This window comes from Cornus florida, unplaced genomic scaffold (assembly GCF_030987335.1).
Source record: "Cornus florida cultivar Cherokee Brave unplaced genomic scaffold, ASM3098733v1 CherokeeBrave_3.0.0_Hap2_Chr01, whole genome shotgun sequence".
Lineage (NCBI taxonomy): Eukaryota > Viridiplantae > Streptophyta > Magnoliopsida > Cornales > Cornaceae > Cornus > Cornus florida.
The window spans coordinates 80,925,654-80,942,479 of NW_026775571.1; the positions used below are offsets into that span (position 1 = coordinate 80,925,654).

Consider the following 16,826-nt stretch of genomic DNA (forward strand, 5'->3'; position numbering starts at 1 on the left):
CAATGAGGTTTGGATACCTTGTAGGCATTCCTGAAAATGATTTTCAGGAAGGGGCTTTTAAATAGTTTGAGGAAGTAGCATAAGAAAAAGAGGATCTAGAACTTTCTATTTCTTGGATAGAAGGTCTAGATCTTTCTATTTCTTAGATAGTAAGTCTATTGGGCCTGTTAGAATTAAATCTAACCTTTACCGTGCCATCAGAAAATTGAGATATTTGTTCCAACCTTTTATGCTCGATCTTTAAAGAGGAGCTGCATGCTCGAGAGTCCACTCTGCCGGGAAGGTGACTTCATTCCAAGTGATGGTCCTCGGAACATAAGTTTGTGAATTTTCGTCACTAGCATGAAGAAGAAGGGTTTCTCCTTTGGGAGACTCACGAAGAGCATGGGGGCTGACTTGGGTTGTATAGACTTTGTAGTGGATTCTATAGACAACATTGAAGGGTATGGCTCCATCCATTATTTTATAACCACTACTTGAAACATTGAGGGTTAAAGTATAGAGGATTGTTGGATCATCAAGAGCTACTGAATAATTTGGAAAACAATTGAAGTATTGTGGGCCATCAAAAAGACTAGTTTGGCAAACTCCTAACAAAGAGGTTTCAAAATCGAGATGCCTACAATCCCTTAGAGTAAGCATGATGGCAGTGTTAAGTCCCCTTGAGGTAAGAGGTTTAACTGCAACTTGGACAAGCCCTATATGTAGGAATTTGTACTTCTTTTTGTGTTCTACTATGGCTCTTTTTTGCAAAAGTTGGATGACTTCAAAAGGGTTTTTGAGAGAAATAGTTTGTTCAACAGTTTCGATGGAGTATCCTATTTTGAGATTGAAAGTCAAAGATTTGTAAATATCCCTAATGGGAACCTTGGGTATATTCCAAGTATCCCACTGATCATTCTGACCACTATCAATATGCTGTTCTTCTTGGTTAACTATCACTCTTCCTCCAATAGGAACTGACGATGTCGAAGACATGCTACGGTTGAAAAAACTCATTAAACCTTACCTAAATGACCATCCGTCCGACCAACCCAAAGCGGCACACCTAGCCTAAACGGGATCCAGGTCCATAAACAGAAATGAAGAAAGGTTAAATGGGCTTAATCACCACCTGATGGCACTGATACCATAAGCACCCAAAAGGATTTGGCTTCTGAGGGTAAGAATATCATGAGCAGTGGAATCTTTCAAAGTCCTGCCCTCTTGCTTTAGGAGTGAAATCCAAGGCAAGTCAGTGGCCATCAAGCTTTTCAAAAAAAAAATTTGCAAAAATGAGGAATTTTATTCAACATTATTACAAAATATTAAACAGATGAATAAAATTTGCAGGCTTTTAAATCTACAATTTAAAATTTTATTCAACAGTTCTCTATTTTCAGGCTTTTAGCACCTTTCGGTGTTCATGACAGACAAGCTTTTCAAAAAAAAAAAAAAAAGGAATCCAAGGCAAGTCAATGGCCATCACCTCAATTCAGCCTTTCAGGCTTTGTACATGGCCTCCAGCATCATTCAGAAGACATCCCCTCAAATTAGCCTTTCAGGCTTTGCACATGGCCTCCTGCTACATCCTTATCTCCAAAGAATCCAAAGCTCCCTAAGGCTCCTTCGAGGCCCTATAAATAACAGCTTCTCAAGACATTGAAGGCAGGCTCATTTTTCAAGTTTAGATTTTAGTTTCCGTTTCAAAAGTTCTCAGTTCAAATTGTAATTTTTAAGTTTGAGTTTTTAGTTTTACTTCATCTAAAGAGCTCAGCTCAGAACAAAAGTGTTGTATTCAAAGATCAAAGTTGTAAGTTCCATGTTTTAATCAAAAGTTCTTCAAAGTTATTTATGTTCTGTTGTTTAATGTTAACTTGAATCTTTCAGATATTTTATTTCATTATTTCGTTGATTATTTAACCTTTTCATTATTCTGTTTCTCTAATAGTTAATTATCTGTTATTTATCCTTTGTGCTTATGGTATCAGAGCCATCAGGTGGTGATTAAGCCCATTTAACCTTTCTTTATTTCTGTTTCCGGACCTGGATCCCGTTTAGGCTAGGTGTGCCGCTTTGGGTTGGTCGGACGGACGGTCATTTAGGTAAGGTTCAATGAGTTTTTTCAACAATAGCATGTCTTCGACATCGTCAGCTCCTCTTGGAGGAAGAGTTAACCAAGAAGAACAGCATATTGATAGTGGTCAGAATGATCAGTGGGATACTTGGAATATACCCAAGGTTCCCATTAGGGATATTTACAAATCTTCGACTTTCAATCTCAAAATAGGATACTCCATCAAAACTGTTGAACAAACTATTTCTCTCAAAAACCCTTTTGAAGTCATCCAACTTTTGCAAAAAAGAGCCATAGTAGAACACAAAAAGAAGTACAAATTCCTACATATAGGGCTTGTCCAAGTTGCAGTTAAACCTCTTACCTCAAGGGGGCTTAACACTGCTATCATGCTTACTCTAAGGGATTGTAGGCATCTCGATTTTGAAACTTCTTTGTTAGGAGTTTGCCAAACTAGTCTTTTTGATGGCCCACAATACTTCAATTGTTTTCCAAATTATTCAGTAGCTCTTGATGATCCAACAATCCTCTATACTTTAACCCTCAATGTTTCAAGTAGTGGTTATAAAATTATGGATGGAGCCATACCCTTCAATGTTGTCTATAGAATCCACTACAAAGTCTATACAACCCAAGTCAGCCCCCATGCTCTTCGTGAGTCTCCCAAAGGAGAAACCCTTCTTCTTCATGCTAGTGACGAAAATTCACAAACTTATGTTCCGAGGACCATCACTTGGAATGAAGTCACCTTCCCGGCAGAGTGGACTCTCGAGCATGCAGCTCCTCCTTCAAAGATCGAGCATAAAAGGTTGGAACAAATATCTCAATTTTCTGATGGCACGGTAAAGGTTAGATTTAATTCTAACAGGCCCAATAGACTTACTATCCAATAAATAGAAAGATCTAGACCTTCTATCCAAGAAATAGAAAATTCTAGATCCTCTTTTTCTCATGCTACTTCCTCAAACTATTCCAAAGCTCCTTCCCGAAAATCATTTTCAGGAATGCCTACAAGGTATCTAAACCTCGTTGGTGTTAAAAACAAAAAAGTTGCTAACCCAGTTTACCAGGACAATGTTAGCATACAGATTGAGGAAGAAGACATCCATCCTCTTCGTAACACTCCTTTACCTACACAAATTAGTTCTCAAAACAAAGGTCTGCAAAACCCTCCCCTAAACGAAGATCATCATGATTCCCCTCCATCCCCAAATGATTCTTAATTTGAAGATCCCGATCATCAGGTTCATCAGCTCTACATGATAGAAAAGGTTTATGAGATCAATAAAGACTTCTTACGCAAAGATTTCTACTCTGCGATCAATGATTCCAAAAGACAATGGTATTTCCAAACCTTTTCAGCTCAAAAAACCATCCTTATTAGAGAAAAGTGGTATGCTTTCTGCATACAACACAAGTTCTCAGCCCCTTTCTTCACATGGTTTGAAAAATATTGTCTCGACAACAATATTGATTTTCCTTTCTCCACAATCAAATCCTTAAATGTCACAACCAAATCCACCATTACCTGGCAAATATCACGTGGTGAGGCTCTTGAAGCCATCCATCCCCCAGCCGAGGCAATCGAATTTAAGACAAAGGTGTCCGGAACAGTCACACTTACTGCTTCTCCTTTCAAGACAAAGGCAGTCGCCAATGACAATACCACATCCACGACCCGTGATGTCCGAAGCATCATAGAACAAAATAACTACACAAACCAACACCTCCAGATACTTGGCGAGCAGCTTTCTCGTGTGGAAACCTTGCTTCAGAAAGAGCAAATTATCCCCATTCAATCTGATAATGCTCCCCCTTTCATACCCCATGAAATCCCCTTACATTTGTCTAAACAACTATCAAAACGTAGTGCCATTTAAGAAGCACAGGACAGGATTAAGCGTATCGAATCCCTTATGACCTCCACAACTACGATTCCTGATACGCCTGAAAGACCTCTTAGAGCCATCAATACTCTTGACCAAAAAATTGGTACTGATACTGAAATTGATGAAATTACTGAGGTCTTCTAGAACTAACACGTCAATACTTTAGAACCAACTTCTTCTCGAAATTATTATCCCAGGCCAACTTTCCCTAACCTCCAGATCAAAGAACGAGGCCAGTTTTCCCAAGCTGCTTATCATAGTGGTACCATTTATGAATGGAACATAGATGGAAAAACTGAGTATCACATTCTCAATACACTTCAAGAAATGACAATGGTCAGCACTACTTACAAAACCAAGAATGACTCTTCTGATCATGCTATAGCACAACTCCTAGTAGGAGGATTCACAGGCCAACTCAAAGGATGGTGGGACAACATCCTCACTCCAGATAAATGACAAGCCATTCTTAACTCTGTCAAAACAACTCCTGAAGGAACAATTATTAAAACAGAAGAAGGTGCAGATATAGAAGATGCAATTGCTACTCTCATTTTCTCTATCGCCAAATAGTTCCTCGGTGACCTCTCAATTGTTAGAGACAAGACCTCAGAAATTCTAGCCAACCTTCGATGTCGCAAACTTCAGGATTTCAAATGGTACAAGGATGTCTTCTTCTCAAAGGTCCTCACCAGGACTGATTGTAACCAAGCCTTTTGGAAAGAAAAGTTCATTACTGGACTCCCCAATCTTTTTGCTGAGAGGATTCGCAAGCATTTTAGATCAAAACACAATGGCCATATTCCTTATGACTCCCTCACCTATGGTGACATCATCAGTACCATCACAGCTGAAGGAATTGCTCTCTGCACCAATTTCAAACTCCAACAGCAAATCAAGCATGAGAATGCCACTAGCAGAAAGGAATTAGGAACTTTTTACCAACAATTCGGCTTCGAAAACCTAACCCCTCCTTCAAAACGAAAAAGTCACACACGCTACCGCAAGCCTTTTCCTAAGAGATACGAAAACAGGTCACTGTATAACAAGAGCAAACCCTCATTTGCAGATAAATATCTCTCCTCTGAGAAAAATAGACAGAAAAATGCCCCTCCTCCAAAACATTTTCAAAAGAAACCTGCCACCTCAAAAGCAGATATAAAATGCTTCAAGTGTGGCAAGATGGGTTACTGCAAACGCGATTGTAGAGCCAAACAGAAGATCAATAAGCTCGATCTCCCTGAAACCGTCAGGAGCCAACTGATGCAAATTCTTTTAAACTCTTCAGATGAAGAATCCGAACATGATATCAATGGTATTCCAGAAGATGACTATCATGCTGATACAGATTATGATTCTGATTCTTCCAACCCATCTTTGGATGACCAACCTATCAAAACCAAATGCATCTGTATGATTACTAAGGACCAAGAATTCATGTTGGAACTCATTGACAAAATAGAAGATCTTGATCAACGCAAGGAATGCTTGATTAAATTCACCAACAGCATTGGCCAAAGAAATGACAAAGCTCCCGTTGTTATACCAAATACTTACAACCATACTGATATCTTTGAAAGATTTGGTACACAACCCCAGATGCCAATTATGATTCAAGATCTCCATAAAGAAATCAAACAAACCAAGCAAGAGATTTCACTCCTAAAGCAAGAGGGCAAAACTTTGAAAGATTCCACTGCTCATGATATTCTTACCCTCAGAAGCCAAATCCTTTTTCAACAATCCCAGATAGATGCCTTACTACCTAAGTCCTCTGCAAAACTTGAACAACAAGTTTCTGAAAATCCCACCAAGGACAATGAGACTTACATCAACCTTCTGACCGAGATAACATTCCAGAAATGGCATGTTAATCTAAAAATTGTCATCAACAAAGACTATACCATTCATACAGTGGCTCTCATTGACTCCGGTGCTGATCTCAATTGTATCAATGAAGGACTTGTCCCTACGAAATACTTTGAGAAAACCAAAGAATGGCTTCAAGGTACTAATGGTTCACGACTCACTGTTCAGTGCAAGTTAACCAAAGCCCATGTTGTAATCAGGGTCTTTGTATTAAAACACCTTTCATCCTTGTCAAAGACCTCAATACCCCTGTTATTTTGGGAACTCCATTTATTTCTCTTCTTTACCCGTTCAAAGTTGATAGCCAAGGCATTTCAACAAGTGTAGTTGGACAAGAAATTTGCTTTCCTTTTACTCATCCTATAGACACCAAGGATCTCAATACCATTAAGGATTCCTATGTTACTCAAGTCCCTGCTGTCAACAGGATTGAAAGCAAAACAAAGCATTTAGACTTTCTCAAACAAGAACTAATCTTCAAACAGATTGATGAACGACTCAGTCAAAAAAGTCTCCAAGGCTCTATTCAAAGGTTCAGATTAAGACTTGAAAGTCAGGTTTGCTCTGATCTCCCAAACGCTTTTTGGCACAGAAGACAACACATTGTTGAATTACCTTATGAAAAATCTTTCAATGAAAAGGATATCCCTACCAAAGCCCATCCTAGCCAAATGACTCAAGAACTTCTTGATTACTGTATGAAGGAAGTACAGGAATTATTAAACAAATCCCTCATCCGAAAAAGCCGTTCCCCATGGAGCTGTGCCGCTTTCTATGTCCAAAAGAATGCTGAAATAGAAAGAGGTGTTCCCAGATTAGTTATCAATTACAAGCCCCTCAATGAAGTTCTTCAATGGATCAGGTATCCCTTGCCCAATAAAAAGGACCTAATCCAACGTTTTGTTCATGCAACCGTTTTTTCAAAGTTTGATCTTAAGTCAGGATTTTGGCAAATCCAAATTGCTGAAAAAGATAGATACAAAATAGCTTTCACGGTTCCTTTTGGCCATTACGAATGGAATGTGATGCCTTTCGGATTGAAAAATGCCCCTTCAGAATTTCAAAAAATTATGAATGATATTTTTATTCATCTTACGAATTTTTCAATTGTTTATATTGATGATATACTAATATTTTCTTCTTCTATAGATGCTCATTGGAAACATCTCAATGTGTTTGCTCAAACCATCAAGCATAATGGATTAGTCCTTTCTTTATCAAAGTTAACTTTGTTTCAGACCAAGATTAGGTTCTTAGGTTTCCAGATCCACTAAGGAACTGTCATCCCAATCAACAGATCCATCCAATTTGCTGATAAATTCCCTGATGAAATTAAAGACAAAACCCAGCTTCAAAGATTTTTAGGGTGCCTAAATTATCTCTTTGAGTTTTTCAAGGATCTTTCTCTTCTTTGTGCTCCACTACGCCAAAGATTGAAAAAGTCCCCTCCCCCATGGTCCGATGAGCATACAGAAATAGTCAGAATCTTTAAAAGCAAAGCAAAAAACCTTCCTTGCCTATCTATTGCTGATCCAGAAGCCTTCAAATTTGTGGAAACTGATGCATCTGAATTAGGATATGGAGGTATCCTAAAACAAAAAACAGGTGATAAGGAACAACTAGTTCAGTTCGCCTCTGGCACATGGAACCAAGCACAACAAAATTACTCTACAGTCAAAAAGAAAATTTTATCTATAGTTTTATGCATTTCAAAATTTCAAAGTGACTTACTAAATCAAAGCATACTTAGTAAGGTATCCGCTTTGGGTGCTTATGGTATAACTTTGAAGAACTTTTGATTATTTCATGTACATACATCAAAACTTTTGATTATTTCAAAAAGCCTTCCTCATTTGAACCAAAATAATGTACGTAAAAATTAAACAGTACTAAATATTTTAGAATATTTTTCATATTCTGAAAGCACGCAGTCGAGTTTTCAAAATATTCATGGCATAATAATAGTAAATTTAGATGATAAAAAAATATATATCAGATTATATGTCTCCGCACTGCCATATTTGTTTGGATTTTGGGAATTTTTGAAATATTGAAGACTCGCCAAAAAAGAAATGTTGAAGATTGAAAATGTGATGAAAATTTATAACGCATTTGTTTGTGATAAAGTCAAAAGTGTGCAGGAATATCTTATATTTTTAAAAAAAATGAGAAAGAATATAATATTTTGAGAAAGTGAAAAAAAAAATATCATATTTTTTGGAAAGATTATATTCTTTTTTTTTTTGTAATAATATGTCATTTGGTTATATATATGTGTAAATTGTACAAATATAAAAATCTTTTCATATAAAATTAAAAATAATTAAAAAAAAATTAAAAATTCAGTGGGGGCAGCTGCCCCCACTTGTCCTTACGTGGCCACTGCCTATGGGTCTTTTGTTGTTGGGTTGTACAGTTTGTCTGTTTTGATTGTAGTTTATGTTTTGTAAGTCTGTTTCATGTAGATGCTGTTGGGCGTTGCTTTTGCCATGAAAAAAAAAAAAAAACGAAAAAACACAATGTTCTTGCTTTATAAAAAGCAACTCACTGACATATCTGAAATAGCCACCATATAAAGTTAGGAAAAACCAAAAAAACAAAAAACACGTGTAAAAGGGTTGGTTATAAAAAGCCAACACGGGTAAAAGAATGTTACTATTAGTCCCACGTTGAAAGCCCATGAAAAATAGGTGGAACAATGATGGGATATAAAGTAGTACTACTATATCATTGTGCATGGGACTTTAATCAAAAGTTAAAATTAATAAATTGGATTGAACCGGCCGGTTCTCGGCTGCGGATTATTTGGTGAATTCCACTCATATTTCTAATAAAATAAAAAAGGATAAAGTGTGAAAAAAATAAATAAATAAATAAGTTATTATCTTTTTGTAAATAATTTTTTTGAGCTACAAATTGTACATTTAACTAAGAATCTGTTATAATTAAAGAAAAACTCATCACAAAAGACTATTCTATTCTTTCTCACTAAATTTGTTATTTCTTATTAATTTATTTTATTATCTTTTTTCTTATCTAAATATTTATTATGTCATTTATCTTATTTTATTATTAGATCAATTTATCCTAAAAGTGAAAATAAAATAAATAGAGTTGTAACTACCTTTTTCTAATAAGAGTAATTCATTTAGTATGAAATTTTCTATAATTTTTTTTAATAACAAAAATGAATTAAGTATAATTCAATAAGAAATGGCATTATAGTCATTTAATGTAAAATTACCTAGGCATAGGAACAATTTGTAACAAAATGTGATAGTTCAGGGAGTATTGTGATGAGAAGGTGTATCAAAAAATCAAGAAATTTTTTAACAGTGCTACAAAAGAGAATGAGAAGTGTATTACAAAAAAGGATAGTTCAAAAATGTGGAGAAAAACTTTATTAATGCAAAGGTGAAACGGGTGATCTGAATCATTCGTGTAATACATATGCATATGTATTACACATACCGTATGAACAGTTGAATATATGTACCGGTTGCGCGGTGCAACAAAATGTTATAATTCATAAAAATAAAAATAAAAAATTCACATCACTACAAAAGAGGATCCGGCCCATGTTATGAGAAGTGTACCAAGAAATCAAGAAGTAATAAAGCCTACGGGATTCTTTTTAAGCTCTTTGTTACGCCTTCTTGAATGTATACAGTGATATTCCCACGTTAATTATTTTATGTTAATCTTCCTAAAAGAAAATTTTCTTTTTTATGTCTGCAGGAGAGGAACTTTTCTCTAATTTCTCTTTCATATATTGTACGTAATATCTATCTATTGCTTAGCATTGCATCAATCTAGCATATATATCCATGAAAAAAAATGGTAAAAGACTTTTAAACGTGCAAAACATGAAATTAATTAAATTCAAAATAATGGTATCAAAAGAACACTCTGTGGCAACTACAAGATTGATACAGTTTTCGGAAAGGACTCGCCTGATATCAGTAAACTCAGTATTATAATTGAGTTTTCATAAAATAGTTTTCAGAAAACTTAACCAAATAGAACATTTTGCACCGTTTTCTATTTTCAGTTTTTCGAGAACAAAAAACTGTTTCCACAGCTACAATTTTAAAAATCTAACCCCATATATTATTTTGTATGGTCCATAATAACCTTATATCTTCAAAAGTGTAAAAAATAAAATAATAATAATAATAATAATAATAATAAAACAAACAAAAGAAAAAAGCAAATATGCAACTTAGTGGTAATTGCCTTCTTACCAAAATTTATATATATATATATATATATATATATATATATATATATATATATATATATATATATATATTATCATTATCATTAAAACTTGAAGACTTGAAAACTAATGCACTTGAACACAAGAAGTACTTAAATACAGCCGAACGCCTCATTTTTTATTTCTACGAAGTACATAAAACCACCAGCAATTAGAGCAATCAATACCAACTCCCTCACACCCAAGCAATGTAATTTGAGGAGGGCTACATTGTATTCATACTTAAAACACAATGCATCAGTGGGAGAGAAGGATGTACACCAGAAAGGTTCAATCATTCACGAGCAACTAAAACTAATTGTTTTCCGACATTACGGCCCCTATAAAGGCCCACAAGAGTTGCAGGACCACTCTCAAGGCCTTCAGCAACGTCTTCCACATATTTTATCTTTCCTTCTCTAATAGAAGCCAAAACAGTATCCAAAAACTTGGAATATTGGGGATAGTAATCGAAAACTACAAATCCTTCCATCCGCACTCTACTGTAGATGAGGTGCATCAAGTTTTTTACTCCTTCGGGTTTATCAAGATTGTACTGTGAAATCTGTCTGCATACAGCATTATCGAAGTAGATTCAATCCTGCATGTTAAGGATCACTGCGTCCAGCATCTTTCCCCCGACATTGTCAAAGTAAATGTCAATACCTTCAGGACAGTACCTTGCAACATTATCGAAGTAAATATCAATGCTAATTCCACTATTAGCATTTTGACAATCTTTGTGTTGTAAAGCATTATGTTGGACTTCAATGTGCAAAATAAAGGTACTGACCTTTTCAGAGCTGCATCAAAGTCATGCTCTACCTCCTAATTGAAAGCCTCATCAAACCCGAACTTGTTCTTCAACAGATCAACCTTATTAAAATTAAAACTAAAACTGAAAGGTTAGCTACTACTGAGGATTGAATTATCTAACTGCAACATTTTTCCCCAAAAGAAATGAATCAAAAAATCAGAGCAAATTAGTGAAGCTAAAACATCTGTATTTGGATACTCCATTCCTTTTGAATTTTGTCAATCTAGTTTCCGTTATTCTATTACAGGGATGTAGCAGTTTTTTGAAATAGATGTTTTAGTTTTGTAATTTTCTCATATTGAATTAAATTTTAGTTTAAATTTCGAATGACTATATAATATACATGTTAGGATGAGGATATCCACAATAACGAAGATTGTCAATATGTAACTGAAGCATTACCTTGGAGATGTCAACAAAGCATCCACCAAGAAATGGCTAGTGTAAAAATGAAATGCTGCAGAGATAAGACTCACCTTTTCTTTACTTCCAGCACTTCCGACAACATGGCACCCCATCAACTTTGCAAACTGCCCAACGAGCTGACCAACTGCACCAGATGCTGCAGAGACGAACACATATTCACCTTTCTTAGGAGTACAAATCTCATAAAAACCAGCATAAGCACTCATTCCTAGCATACCTAATAAGATATAGATGCACAAAAATTAGATTGGGTGTCCGAAATATTAGACATAAGTAACATAACTATGAGAAAGACGTATGATCATGCGTTGCTGCTGTTTTCATAAAAGTGTTTTCAAGCTGTCTTGCTCTGCTGTCGAGAAAAACAGAAAATACTTTTGGCAATGTACAAATGTTGCACAAAATTTTCTTCACTGATTCTTGACTTAAAACATGGTATGCTCACAAAATACTTAATATGCATTTAATTGCAATATATCAATTATAAATGAAACAAGAGACCATGATTAGGTGAAGGAGTTCAGATATATTCTTACGTTTTTCTTTAACTTCCTTAAGTTTAATGGCTTTGAAATTGAAGTGGATCAAAAGTTGGATAATTCTAAACTAAATCCTTACAAAGAACCCCTATTGCAACATCCTCTAAAATCTAAAGTAGCATTAGCAAAGTCACAATGTTGCAGTAGAATCTAGAATCTCATTCATGGAATTCGGTTTGTACCCTTTATGTCCTCGTGGTATTGTACAAAATACTTCATTAGTCAGCATTTTAGCAATTTAACAGAAGATGAATTTTACCAAACAGTTGATAGGTGTGAAAAACCCAAAAAAGAATGCTGTACCGAGACCCTTCAACTCAGGTAGCACACTAGTACTGGACAACACTAGCACACTACTGCAGCATGTGAATGGATTTATGGTGCACTAAAGCATCAAAAACTTGCATTTAGCCCTAATTATATAGGGTATTATTGTACTTTCACACCTACCCAGAATTCCTGTATGGTATGAAAGAGGTACATCAGTATGTTCAATTTTGAAAAGGGAATCGGTTACTGTAATGAGACTGTACTCTTCCCATCCAGTTATCCCCCAAACCAAGTCACCCTTCTTGAAGTTTGGGTGTGCTGAATCCAAAACTTTTGCTACTCCATGCCCAATTATCACCTGCATATTTTCAGAAATTCATAACTCAAAAAATTGTAAATATGACATCATTGTACATGAATATATTTTATTATTTCTTTCCCATAAACTCATGTGTCCATATTTACACGCATAAATTATATACTATATATTTAGAGATTGAGAGAGACATACAGAACCAGGGATGAGGGAAGGGAAGAGACTTTGGCCTTCCATTTTCTGCATCATATATCGCATGTAAGGGTCACACGACAAGTAGAGATTCTTCACCAAAACCCCATTAGAACCTTCTGGAACCTTCAATCGTATAGTCTTATCTGTGCTTATATAAATATCACTCTCTTTTGGGAGCCCACTACTGTACTCTTTCAATAACACCTGTTTGTTTCTCACTTCTTCTCCTTCGGCCTTTGTTATCCCACTTGGGGTTGCAACTTGGGCTAGTTCAACCCAACCCAACTCAGTCCTAACCCAGTCTCAACCCGAAACGGGTTGGATTGGGTCAACCCAAATTAAATTCAATATGGGTTATGATCATAATCCGGACCGAACATTTTTTGATGAATTGAGTCGGATTGACGGTTTGAGTTTTTAAAAAAATTTTCCAAAAAATTTATATATAATATAATATATTATAATAATCAAAATAGATTATTATAATAATCAAAATCGTATATATTTATTGATAATTGTTATATATAATATATATAATATTATATATTAAAACAAAATATCTTTAGGGCAAATCACTTCAGCCTCCCCTGTCGCCTCCATCTCTATTATCTCTGAACCCTCTCTCTCTCTCCTCCAACTGCAAATTACAAAATCTACAAGAATCAGAAGTTCAAAACCCATATATTTCAGTTTATCTATCTGTCAGCAAGAATCAAAAGTTCAAAACCCACATCGGCATATCATTTCAGATTGTTCAAAAAATAAAAATCAGATCGGCATATCATTTCAAATTGTTCAAAAAATCAAAACCCAGATCTTTCAGTTTCCATCGCCCGCTGTTCCAGTTCAGGTTCGCCGTACGCAAGCTTCAGCTGCTGTCTCTCAACTCTCAAGCTTACCCTGCTCTCTCTGTTTGGAAAAAAGGAATTTCATTTCCTCTTCGTCGACAAATTACAAGTTGCAGAAAGTGGGAAGATTTGTTGACGACGGATCTGGTGATATTCTCGTCTCTCCGACGGAGGTCGCCGTCTCTAGAGGCGTTCCTGGCACCGGTGGATCTCGCCGCTGCCTCTCAACTCTCAAGCCGCAGAAAGAAAAAGAAGAGAGCGAGAGAAAAAGAAAAAAAAAAAAAAAAATTGAAGAGAGAGGAGAAAAAAAAAAAATTTTGGGTTTCGGGTTGGGTTCGGGTTGAGCCCGAGCCCAACCCGAATATGCCTGGATTTTGACAAAACCCAACTCGAACATGAACCCGATTTGTGAATTTAAAACCTAATTTTAAAAATTACGGGTTGGGTTTGGCTTGGACTGGGCTGGGCTAACCCGCCTAAGTTACAACCCTAATCCCACTACAGACCTACAAACAATCTCTCTCTAAATATAATCAAGGGTTAATTACAATGACACCCCCTGAGGTTTACTTTATTGACAGTCATATACAAGTTAGTCCACTTTTGAACAATGACACCACCTAAGCTTTGCTGCCTTTGACAAAGACACCCATTGAAGGGCTGACATGTGATAAAATGACCTAAATACCCTTTGACTTATGAAATGACACAAAATTACTAAATTACCCATTCTACTAAATTTGAAATGTCCAAAATAACCTCTCTCACATCTCTCTATATAGAAATATGAACAATATATAACCTGACATATATATATATATATATATATATATATATATATATATAGACGGATTCCTCAAAAATCTCGTTCGCAAAATAGCAAAAGGTCTTCTCAAGGTGAATTTTGTGTGTTCTCTATTCTAAAACCCTTGCATGGTTGCCGAGAAAGCTGAGAAAAATTATAAAAGAAAATACTATCACATACGCTTACAAATCGGATGTTTTATTTATTAATTTTTTTGATTGCCAAGATTAGAATCATTTTGTCTACTCTCTAAAGCTAATTAGGTGTTCTGGTTTGGTTGCATGTTTTTCCCTTTACCAAACATCTAAGTCATATATGTATGAGCTTCACTGATTGGAACATGATTCTAACTTTCATGGAATTCCATTGATAATTGCATTTAAGAAGAAAAATATGAAAAGTTGTAATTGCATTTAAGAAGAAATTTTTGAGAGTTGAAATTCACACACACACACACACATATATATAGGTTTAGCTTTTAAAGCAAATCCATTTCTGGAGCAACAAGAAGCACGCATGTAAAATCCTGATTTCAAGTTACAGATTGCGCGATCTAATATGAACAATATATAACCTGACATATATATATATATATATATATATATATATATATATATAATTTATCTCCATACAGATCATGCAAAATGATTTCTATAGTCTATATATATATATATAGAAGTTACGATTTGGGTCTCTGCCAATATAGAAATATATTATACATATATATATATATATATATATATATATATAAAAGTTATGCGATCTCGATCGGTCTCTGCCAAACATAAAGATATATATATATATATATATATATATATATATATATATATATCTCACAGACCATATATACTGATAGAAGTTACAGACCATATATATATCGACTCACAGACCGTATATATATAAGTTACAGACCATATATATTGATATATATACAAATATATATATATATATGTATATATATCGACTCACATATACTCATCTATGGCCAGAACAAAGTGTTCTAAGCCTTTTGCTTCCCGGAGTAGATTCAATCAATGGGTGAAGAGAGAGAAGGCCGGATGGATGGGTTTAGAAGAAATTGGTAGAAGGACAAAAGTGCCATTTTAAAATTTTAATATTTTATAATAAAAATTAGTTAAATATTGATGGGCAATTTTGTCTTTTCAAACCTCTTAAGGGTCTGTTTGGCTCCAAATTTTCTTAGGGTGCCATTGTTCAAAAAACATCTAACTTATTTAAGAGTGTTATTATAGCAAACTTCAGGGGTGTCATTGTAATTAACCCTATAATCAATGTGTGTGGATATATATGTATATATGTGTGAGTGTGTCTGTATATACAGTGATTACTCCGGACCAGAATTGCTCTATTTATTGTAGAAGAAAAAAAGGGATACTAGGAGTAGTAATTATTTCCAGCCTCACGTCTTCAACCGTTGGGATACATAACCGACATTTCGCAGTTGGTATTAATAATTCAGTTGTGTGAAATGACAAGATAACCCCTTTGGAGTTTGCAGATGTTTTGGAAGAATATGGTATTGAAATGTAAACCAAACAGTTCTTCAATGCTCATCATCCATCAAAACGACCACGTAACGTCAATGCATACTCCATTGCCTCACCGATTAGTCACTTGTGGTCCTTAAGTTGTGGGACCTTGGATCATTTTCTAAACAGCTGTGACAAAAGCAACCGACACTGATTGCCGGGCTCTGAGTTCTTCTTTTTTTTTTTTTAATTAATAAATTAAAAATATTATTAAATAATTTATTTAACTTTTCATATATGAAAAAATCATCTTAATTCACTAATTAAATAAAAAAAAATTCATATATTTTTTTATGAAAAAGATCTCATGATGGTATTACTATAGAAATAATGAGTACTGTTACACACCTTTAACATAATATTAGTGTTGCCAACTTTTTTTTTTCTTTTCTTTTCTTGTAATGGTTTGTCAACTCGATGTTACTTTTAAACATTCTTAAATCTTGCCCAATAATAAATAAATAAATAATCGGGAGTTGCATCTTTGCAGGGTGGGCTGGGGGCTATTTTTGAAAGTTTTACTTAGTTCCTAAATAATAATTAATTTATAAATATTGTCTCTAATATTAATTACAAATTTCAATTGTCCTCCCTACTTTTCTACAAAAATGCTTATATATTTCTATTTAATATATTGTAATATTATATCTAAAATATTGCTCTTCTGATTTGGTGTGGGACGTTGGGCCTAGTTGGCTCCTCCAAGCAATTGATCGAGACCTTCCTTTCAGACCTGCATGACTTTGGAGCTTTGGTTGTTTGCTGTTTGATTTTGTTGTTTGTTCCGTCTATGTTGTTTTTCTCTTCTGTTCCTTTGCTTAGTTAAAATAGTAAAAAAAATTTACTAATTTATCATTTAACACTTCTTACCTTGTAAAATAATAATAATAATAATAAATTAAAAAAATATTTATTTAACATTGCATCAATCTTTGGATTTTATCTGAAAGCTGAAAAACATGAAAAGACATAAATGTAATAAAATTTT

The 16,826-nt window shown here is 34.7% G+C and overlaps 1 pseudogene; it reads right to left on the minus strand.

Moving 5' to 3' along the window:
* Positions 1–10,157: 10,157 nt before the first annotated feature.
* On the minus strand, positions 10,158–12,488 carry LOC132302702 (2-alkenal reductase (NADP(+)-dependent)-like; annotated as a pseudogene).
* Positions 12,489–16,826: the final 4,338 nt, after the last annotated feature.